The sequence below is a fragment of the Brassica oleracea genome, chromosome C4 (genome assembly GCF_000695525.1).
Source record: "Brassica oleracea var. oleracea cultivar TO1000 chromosome C4, BOL, whole genome shotgun sequence".
Lineage (NCBI taxonomy): Eukaryota > Viridiplantae > Streptophyta > Magnoliopsida > Brassicales > Brassicaceae > Brassica > Brassica oleracea.
The window spans coordinates 14,372,011-14,382,796 of NC_027751.1; the positions used below are offsets into that span (position 1 = coordinate 14,372,011).

A 10,786-nucleotide genomic window follows, 5' to 3' on the forward strand; every position below is an offset into this window, starting at 1 on the left:
TCAAAAGCTTGAGTTTTTTGGATGAATATGGAGGCAAAGTGAAAGAGATGTTGTTTTTAGTTCATAACAAGTGAGAAAGAGAGAGTGTAAATCGATTTTAGGTGCATTAAGAGCTTCAAATTGGTTGTTCATGGTGGTTGGGGTATTGATCACAATGGCAATCTTGTAATTACTTGAAGATGATGAGGGTGAGAGAGTAAAAATATCATTTTCGGAAAAAAAATAAAAAAAATTTGATGGCATTTTCGTGAATATCATGAACTTGTGGGGTGAATAGGACCAAAGAAAAATCCAAGAAAAGCATGAGTTAGTTTTAGGTTTGACTTTGAGTTTTGAGTCAATCTTGCAAAAAGCCCACATATAAAACTCAAATCCGGTTAAGTTATAGTCAAATAAAATTTTAATATGGTCACCATTTATGATAATTTTGAAATTCAACATTAATGGTAATATGAGACTTTTAATTTTGAAATCAACATTAATGGTAATAGGAGTTTATTTAGTCAATATATAAAACTCAAATCCGGTTAAGTTTATATTCAAATATAATTTTTAATGTTATTGCCTATATTTTATTTCCTTGCATTTAATACTTTCCAAAATTTTCAAAGAGGGATCAAACAATAAGGAACTTCTCAGATTGATTTTTTCGGATTGATTCTCGGATTGAATTGAAGCGGTCTAAATCCTAACAATTGTGAATATATAAATATCATACTAAATTTCTAGCTACAGTATCATAACCGAGAACAGAAACAGAAAATGAGTGCCATGAATTTCATCTCCGACTTGAAGCCAAATAATTCTGTGTTGTAATAATGGCCCATATTTTTACATGTATCTTTTGATCTGCCCACTTAATTTGGCAACAATTATCATTAATATATTACATTTATCCTTCTTCTATTTTTAGGGATTTGACGAAACAGTATAAAATTTTGAAAAAACTATATCATACTAGTATATTAAGAAGACTATTACTTTTAATTATTTTATTTTCGTTTGATCTTGATAGCAAAGTATATCGGAAAGACTAAATAGTTTGTTTTTAATTGATCTGTATATCAAAAGTTACAAAATTGTGTTATATAACATGTATTATTTGTTACTATGATTTTTACCTTTTTAATACTTATAAATTGATAATCATATTTTTTTTTTTAATTTGTTCATATCGCGCAAGGCGCGGGTCATCACCTAGTAAACTGATTAAAATATATATTTTTATATCAAATTTATTTATTTTGAATGGAACTAAACCGAATTAACCAAAATCAATTTAAATTAATGTTTTAAAATACTCTAGAAAATATATTAAGTCTATAATATTTAATAGTAATTGTAGAACCTAAAATCTACACTAAGTATTTGATAGTGATTAAGAGTTAAATCTGGGGAAGAAGATAACGTGGGCAACGATATCCTCAAAATACAACGATGAAATCAGGTCTGAGTCGGCGAAAATAGACTATATTCGCAGGTCGAATATCACAGAGATATCGGGATCGAGAAGAATCGTGACTGAACTCGGGATCGAGCTGCCTACGTACCTGTCAAGGGATCAAGTCTAAACATAGTTCGGTTATCATCATCTCAAGAAAGAGACGCCGGGTTTCTTTGTTAGGATTCGTTTGTTATCGTCTCGGGACAGACATCGATTATGGACAAGAATAAGGAGTTAGGGTTCTCGTATCGGCTAATCACGATCTCGCAAGATAAGGTTTCGAGTGAAGAGCCATTGTTCTTGATCAAACGCGGAAGCGAATGTGATCGGGAAGAGCAGCATGTCTCCGGCTCGATGCTGTTCTTCGGGACGAGTTAACCATAAAGGAATAACTTATCTCTTTGAAAAATGGAGACGTCGTCTACGGTTTAGCTCGAGCTTAGCGAGCTCTCCTTTCCACCTCTCCATCAAGCGGTGGTCTTGACTCTTATGAAGAGAATATTTAATGGTTTCTTTTCTGGTTTTATTCGTGAGAGAGACTCCCTAGATCACGAGCTCTCCTCCAAAGGCGTAGAGAATTATATCTCTTGGTAAGCGTGATCTCATGTAGAAGAAGCATGATTCCTTCTTCATTTGTTTGTATATGTATTTCCTGGAAAAATCTGATCCTTGTGAGAGAGACCTCTTACTCTCTTTTATACCAAAAGCTCATCTCCTTCCACTTCGTAATGTTGTTGCACGTGACTCCACATATTTAGCTATGACTTATTATTTGTTGACCATATTCGAAGATATGTGGAGAATAATCTTTTAGATCTTTGACTCATTCATTATCCAACGGGCTTTATGGGCAGACGTCACGTTCCAACTTCTCGCAGGCCCATTTAAGCTCAACTCGAGGTAGTCATTAGTCGGTTTTCAGATCCTTTTGGCGGGAGGGATTTTAGTGCTAAATCTTGGTCCAACAGTAATGCATTATTTTTTTTATTCCTAAATGAGATTTATTTTCTAAAATCGATATCTGTAAAAATGGAAAACTAGAACGAAACTGAGCTATAATATAATTTGATCAAAAATAAGATTTATTTCTAAAACCGAAAATTTTAAAATTCAAAACCAAACTCAACCTAATTACTAAATATGCTTATAACCCGAGTGCACATACCTAACGGATCCTACTTAAACAAAAAAATGTTTAATTTGTACATATACCATGTGACAACTTAAGAATGTATCTGACCAAAAAAAAACTTAAAGATGTATTATCTGAAAATATTTAAAGTAGGTGACTGAAAAATGATTTTAAAGAAAATATGGGAAACAACACTAGATTAAAACATTGTAAAGACTTCAAGTCTCTTACAAAGCACTAGAACATTTTAAAAGTGTGATAACACATATTTAAGAAAATAGTAAATTGTTCTTTTTTTTATTTTGTCTTTTTACTATTTTTTGTTGTTGTTCTTTTCGATTTTGTGTAGTATAAGATTCTCCATTAGAGTTAGAGCATTAGCAACTTAACATTCGATTTAAAAGTCTTTGCTTTTTAAACCCTTTAATAAAAAAAACCCTTGACAACGAGAACTTTGTTTGTTTTAGAGCGGACCGTCGACTTCTCTCTCCATCTTATCTCTAATGCGATTACATAAAGCTATATTTCCTCCAGCCCGGACGGCGCATACCAGCTACTGGAAACCCCTCTAGTTTGGTTTTCTCTCTTTAAGCTGCCGCTCCATCTATCATGATCTCCTTCGATATGCTCGTCATCCTGGAATAGAGTTTGATTTAGGGGAAATGCTTCGCTGTAGAGGGGCTTCGACTCTGGTGGTCCCTCAGCTTTCTCTAGAATTATGGCGAGGGGGTTGAGTGGTAGGTGGTGGTTGCGGTCGGCTTTTGGGGTTAAGGTTGAGATCAATTTTCTCTTTCAGATCTCGTCAGGCGTTCTTAGTCAGTGAGGAGGAGAGACGGTGGGTCTTCTCAAGATATGCGGTGGTTCGCTGCTTCTGATCATTTGGCTTGGGAAGGGGTCTCTTGTTGGTTCGTTGAGCTTAGGTGGTTTTCTCCTTAGCTGTGGTGTGTGCTGGTGGGTCTCTTTACCACGGCGGCGAGTTTGTGTGCTTGAACACGCAGGTGGATTGGAGCTCGAGCTCAGTGGCCCGCTCGCGTAGGTCATGTTATCGGTTTTAAAAGGTGCTCTTCTATGCCGTTTCAGTGGCAGCTAGCAGTGCATAATCACCTTCGAACCTTCTCTTCGCGGTTCATGCTCCGTGTGGTTGTGCCATGTTTCTATTTCCCATCTTTGATGATGGCTCTAGCAGCACCAGTTTTAGTTCGTCGGTTCTCGGCGGCTACGGATGTGTGGTGGTTCTTGAGTCTTTTACCGCCACATTCTAAATCGGTATTCGCTCACGTCCCAACATCACATAGATTTGCTTGAGCTTCTTGTGGTGGTGTGTGTAACAATTGTGTGCAGTTTGGGCTCGGGGTAGGGAGTACGAAGGATGCAGCCTTTTTTGCTCGGAGCAGCATTTTGTGCAGGTCGTCTTTGGGCCTAATAAATGCTCGGTTTGGTTGTTCCGGGATCTAGGCCTCTTATGTTGTTGTGTGTTCTTGTAGGCGGGTGCTATGAAGCCCTAGGCGAGATGTTCTCGGCTGGGCCATTATCTTTAAGAGCAGATCACTGAGGAGGCCGAAATTACCGGATTTCGACTCTCGGTCGAACTTGGCTCATCTTTTTACGGTAAGCTGTTGGTGCGGACTTGGTTGAGCCTCAGGATAAAAGTTTTGGTTGTTATGTAAACCATGTCATAGCTAGATTGAGTTTTTGTTTAGGATTTCATCTTCGTTGCTCTGTTTCTGGTCACTTATGTAATTATGTCAAAAACGAGAAAGTATGGTAATAATATCTTTACATTTTTACCAAAAAAAAAAGGAAAACGAAAAAAAATCTCTTTTTAAAAAAAACAAAGGTTCTTACAACTATTTGTTGGTTCAGATGTCCACGTTAGCTTTTTGTATCCGGTTTGGTTTTTGAAATAAACACTAAGGTTGTAACTGGTAGGCCTGGGCGTTCGGGTACCCGTTGGCGTTCGGATTGGTTCTTTCGGATTTTGGTTCTAAAAAATAACACCCTGTAGGTCCCATTCTAGAATATTTCTTACTACGGTTCGGGATCGGATATAACTTATCGGGTTCGGATCGGTTTTGTATTACAATCTAAAACTCATAATGTAACCATATATCATTTGGGTTCTTAAATTATGGGTTCGGTTTTTTTTCGGATCGGTTTGGATTATACTGAAATAAAATTCATAAGTGAGTACAAATTTTTTAAAAAACTGAAACTGAAACTGAGTACAAAGGCTTTAAAAACTACTCTTGAAAGTGAAACTGAGTACAAAGGTATAAAGACATAATTGAAAGTTACTCTTGAAATTGAAACTGAGTACAAAGGTTTTAAAAACTGAAAATAGCAACATCCGACATTAGGCAACATAATGAAAATAGCATCACTTAAAAGTTTTGAAACTGAATGACATAAATAAAAGCAACAAACAGAACTGACACACGACAAAGTGAGAGACATTGGAACAATATTGAGCTTAGGAGCACTTAACAATCATGATGTCTTGATGTGGAACGTACTACTCCTGCCAAAGAAGATGTGAAAATCAGGCCAAAAGAAACTAAACAGACGCGAATCATTGTAAAGTAAGGGGTTTACTGAAACACCTTAGAAGTGAAGAAGCTCTCGATGTCATATAGCATATTCTGATGCACAGACAGAACAAAACAAATCAATACACAGACAAAATAAAAAGCTATAACGTTTGAACTTGTAAGATAGAAGATGACATACCTCTCTCAATCTTTTCTTGTTCTTCAATGTCTTCAAGGATTTGTGCACTAGTAAGCACTCTTGACTCACAATGAATGTCTTGCTTAAGTCATTGTTCAGTACACATCAATACCTCAACCATGAAGTGAGTAAGGCAGCTTCGAGATGGGCTTATGATCCTTCCACCCGTACTGAATGCACTCTCGGATGCAACAGAAGAAACCTACAGTGGAAGGACATCCTTTGCAATCTGTGAGAGAATTGAGAACTTTCGCTTCCAAAATGAGAGGACATCATACTCTACACCAGGCATCAAATCTGGATTCTCAACTCCTTCTTTCAAGTATATATCCAGCTTGTCCCGATTGTCTTTTACTCCAATCTCATTAAGCATATCCTTGTACCTTCGGTCGATTCTCTTGTAGCCTAAACCATCGTCATCTAGATCCATACTAACCATGCTCAGTTCTCGACTACAAGAACTGGATCGACTGTTGCTATTTTTTCCTTCATCAGGTTTCCCAGCAGCTGACTTCCCATATCTTTCGCCATACTCATTAAACAAACTGCGCAAAATACCAATCACCGAATCATACATTGCTTTCCCATCCAAACTGTCATTCCCATAGAGCTCATCAAACACAAGCTTGCGAGCACCTTCTTCTTTGTTGGATCAAAAACTGTTGCCACAATTAACATCTTGTTGATGTTCTTCTCCCCATCCCAGTACTTGTCAAACTTTTTGTACATCTCAACAGCCCTTCAGCTCATGATCTCTGCTCTGACTTAACGCCATAAGGTTGGTGGCTATGTATACAATCTCCTCATTTGTAAGCATTGACTGTTGTTGATGCATACACGACCAGTCTGGAGTTGTAGAAGATCACTAGGAACCGACATAGTCTTTCGATTGCTTTCCAGTCAGTGTATTGAGGAGGTCCAGCTCTCTTATCTCCGTTATCCATCGCTAAAAAATAATCGTTGTACAATTTATCCTCTTCCTCAATCTTGTCAAACGCAGCTCTAAACTTCAAAGTTGTACTCAACATCAGGTAAGTGGAGTTCCACCTGGTAGTAACGTCTAAAGGCAAGCTCCCTCTAGTCATTCTACCGGATTCTACTTTCTGCTCAAAGGATATCAACCTATTTCCTGAACCTCTAACATAGACTACAGCATTACGAACTGCATTCACACTCTCATTAGCATCAGTCAACCCGTCCTTCACAATCAAGTTAATAATGTGTGCACAACATCTCATATGCAAAAATTCCCCATCTAAAACAAATGCATCATCAGACACTGAAGAGAACTGACTATGAAATCTTCTCAACGCGGATGAATTAGCAGTTGCATTGTCAACAGTTACGCAGAATATCTTTTCGATTCCCCAATCAGCCAAGACATCTAAAAGAAACCTAGGGATTGTCTGACCTTTGTGATCGCTGACATGTTTGAACCCAATGATAAGCTTCTTCAGACGCCAACAAGCATCAACGTAGTGCGCAGTCACCACCATGTAACTTGCTCCTGTAGAGATTTAGAAACAAAGTCAGTATCAGTATATACTAATTTAACTGAAATGATTTAAGATTCAAGAAACTTCTTATGGGTTATTTTTGCCTCCCAAATATCAATAGTCAGAGATACTCTTTGCTTGTTTGCTATAAACCACTTCTTCATAGCAAGCTTCCTCTCCATGTACATCTTTACAATGTCCCTTGTTGATGTCCTCCTTGACACAGGTTTGTCTAAATTCATCTGCATAGGTAAAAAAAAATTATATAAGCGCAGTCATAACTATTCCAATAACCGAAAGTACTAAACTATTACATACCTTGTTACAAAAGTGTTTCCAAGCCACACTTTCAACCCAACATAATGGTAACTCCCCTATCACCATCATCTCATTGGTTGCTTCTTTGAAGGTTTCTTCACTGACCTTTGCAGTCATCAGAGTTCCTTCTTCATTGATGACTTGCTGAGTTGAGCTTTGGCCATCAGAAAATGCAAAGAACTGTTTGCATATGCTGATATGCTTCAGCAAGTTTGATGTTCCCGATTTTGTTTTACAGTAGAACTTCTTGTTGCAGTAATGACAAATACATTTGTCACGGTTATCCTTTGTCCTTGTGAAATGGTTCCAGATTTTTGACCTTAGAGGAAGAATCCTAGGAGCTTTCGTAGCATTGAACGTTGCTCCACTAGCTCCATAAGAATCTTTACGTTTGCCTCTACTATCCGGAGTAGGCAATTCTTGCTCTTCTTCGTCCTCTACATCTATTTTGTTGTCAAAAGAAACTCGGTTTGGAGTTGATGAAGAATCCATCTGAAACAAGTTAAATGGAATCATTATCAGACAAGTGAAATGGAACAATACTCTATCATCAACTACACAAACAATCATAAGTCATCATCAACTACACAAACAATCATAAGCCATCATCAACAACACAACCCTTCAATCCCAACACATAATTAGATGAAGAATCGTACAAATCAAAACAAGCTTTCAAGATAAAGAAATACCTGAGATCGATTTCGAGAAATTGCAGATGGTGGAGATGGATAGAATTCCCAATTTCGGCTTTGAAACATGATTTTCTTCAATCAATTTGATTTTATACGGGATTAGGGTTTTTTTTTCTAGATGAAGAAGACGAGGAATCGCCTCGCGTGAATCGCCTCGCGTGAATCGCCTCGCGTGAAGAAAGCTAAACTCGGTAACCTAAATTAATAATGGTACGCGTGTTTTGATATTAAGGTAACGGCTACAATATACATGTATATCAGCATATGTATATATATTCCGGTTATTTCGGGTTACCTTCCGGATATTGGATTAAACCGAACCGACCCCGATAACCGATATATCGTCTAATCAAAACCGATCGGGTATTTCCCAGAATACTTAACCGAACCGATACTCGTTATTCGGGTGGGGTTCAGGTTCAGGTTCAGGTTCGGGTTTTGGGTTATATGCCCAGGCCTAGTAACTGGAATGCATTTTTTTGGAACTAAAACTTCATGAATTTAACTCATGTACATTTCAAAAAAAAATTCACTTGTTACAATGAAAAAATGGAATACATATTTCATTTTATTCCATACAATTTTGGTGCTAGGCTATTAAATTCCATCATTCCACGTATTTTTTTTATTTGTCACCATTTACGCCTAAGGGCATTTCCAGTTCTATTCTATTTTTTACTCTTTTTTTTTGGCAGCATTCTATTTTTTACTTAAGTGAAACGGAACTAAGGGAATCAACACTTATGAATCCACCATGGAACGTTGGAACTAAAACTTCATGAATTTAACTCATGTACATTTCAAAAAAAAATTCACTTGTTACAATGAAAAAATGGAATACATATTTCATTTTATTCCATACAATTTTGGTGCTAGGCTATTAAATTCCATCATTCCACGTATTTTTTTTATTTGTCACCATTTACGCCTAAGGGCATTTCCAGTTCTATTCTATTTTTTACTCTTTTTTTTTGGCAGCATTCTATTTTTTACTTAAGTGAAACGGAACTAAGGGAATCAACACTTATGAATCCACCATGGAACGTTGAAAAAAAAAAAAAAAAAATCCAACATGGAACCAGATTTTATAAGTAATTCAAGCCGCAGATAAAATATAATTTTGAATTACTCGAACGTGTCGTTCCAAAAAAAAAAAAGAATTACTTGAACGTTCGAATAGAATTTCCTAGATTATAATAAAATATTTACTAACAACAAACCCTTCTTTCAAAGCAAAAAAATGAATTAACGAACTTTAGATAATTAAGTTTTCTTTAGCCTCCAAGTAACATAAAAATATCTTTTATTTGCTTATGTCCGTTACCTACGGACCAATCATGTGTCTTGCAACAAAGGGAAAAATATTCTTAAGAAAGGTATTAGGTGTGAATGTGATACTTAAACGATAATGTTTTCTTTGGTTTTGATTTAAGATTTAAGATACTAATACACCTTCATTATGATGATTAGGCCTGGGCATTTCGGGTATCGGTTCGGTTCGGTTCGGGTATTTCGGGTTTCGGGTAGTTCAGATAGGGGTTAGAGGATCCATTTAGTACTTGACCTATTTTCGGTTCGGTTCGGTTCGGATAGTTTCGGGTTCGGTTCGGTTCGGATAGTAAATGTAGGAACCGGAAAAAGTTCGGTTCTCATTTGGATCCGGTTCGGGTTCGGATAGTTCGGGTAGTTCGGATAATTTGGATAAAATATTGGTTATTTAAAGTAAAATATCAAATAATTAGGATGATTTGATAAAAAAAATTGGATATTTCGGATTACTTTGGATATTTCGGATAATACCATCCGGATAGTTTCGGATACTTTCGGTTAGTTTGGATACTTTATAATAATTTAGTTATCCTCAACTATTTTCAAATACTTTTAATAGAATTTTAAATTAAAAATATATATTTAGTGATGTTATATGTATATATAATTAATATTTTTATATATTCGGATACCCGTTCGGTTCTCAGTTCGGTTGCGGTTCGGTTCGGTTATTTCGGATATAAAAATATAGGAACCGTTCGGGTATTTGAGGGTATTGGTCCGGTTCCAGTTTCGGGTATTTCGGTTCGGTTCCGGTTCGGTTTTTCGGTTCCGGTTATTTTGCCCAGGCCTAATGATGATGTATGAATTTTAAGTAAAAGTATTTGGAAATTATCATAGTATTTATTAGTGTATCGTGTAGACAAAAAAATAGTGTTTCATATGCAAACCCGTGAACATTATAAAACATATCTCATCATAGTTACGTAATACAACCATCATCATCATTATTATAACTAGAAAATGTTTCAAATTATTAGGTAATGCAAAAAAAAACACAGAATTTTTTCTAGCCCAGTATTTAGGAATGGTTATAAGCTCTAATTCTTAAAAGAAAAAGTAATTTAGCTATTACAAGAATTTGTTAAACTCAGTACATTCCAATATTCCATACGCATATCACTAGTTACCAAAATCCACATTACATACAGTGACACGCATATCAATATTTATCATAGGTCCAGAGCGACTGAAGATTTAGCAGCAGGCGAAACTATTGATAGCAACAAGAGAGTGGTCGTCCCTACGCGATTGAGCAGAGGGTTAGCATATCTTTATCAAACCCGAGTGGAGCAACATCGCCTTTATCCGTACAAGATCAATTATGATTGGGTGGTATAAAACACGCTCTGTTACCCGCGCTCGACATTGGCAATAGACATATTTTCTGATGCACACACAGGAGGAAGAGCAAGGACCAAACATATCGTGGTAATTGATTTGTATTGCAGACATGACTTTTGTACATGAGACATACAAAATCTTCTTTTAAAACGTATTATCCTTTTTCTTACTTTGTCATAAATCCAAATCATGTTAAAACTCCTGTAACGATAAAGATAAGAGAATATTTTACGAGTCAAGTAAAATAAAATATTTATTAATGCGTAATGTTATTTATATATAAATACACCTCCACACACAC

At 36.3% G+C, this 10,786-nt stretch overlaps 1 long non-coding RNA gene across 1 annotated transcript; it reads left to right on the top strand.

The window, feature by feature from the left end:
* Positions 1 to 3,038: 3,038 nt before the first annotated feature.
* On the top strand, positions 3,039 to 4,135 carry LOC106340976. Its single transcript, XR_001269551.1, has 2 exons — positions 3,039 to 3,982; positions 4,061 to 4,135. It is a non-coding gene; the product is annotated as an uncharacterized LOC106340976 (long non-coding RNA).
* The last annotated feature ends 6,651 nt before the right edge of the window (positions 4,136 to 10,786 follow it).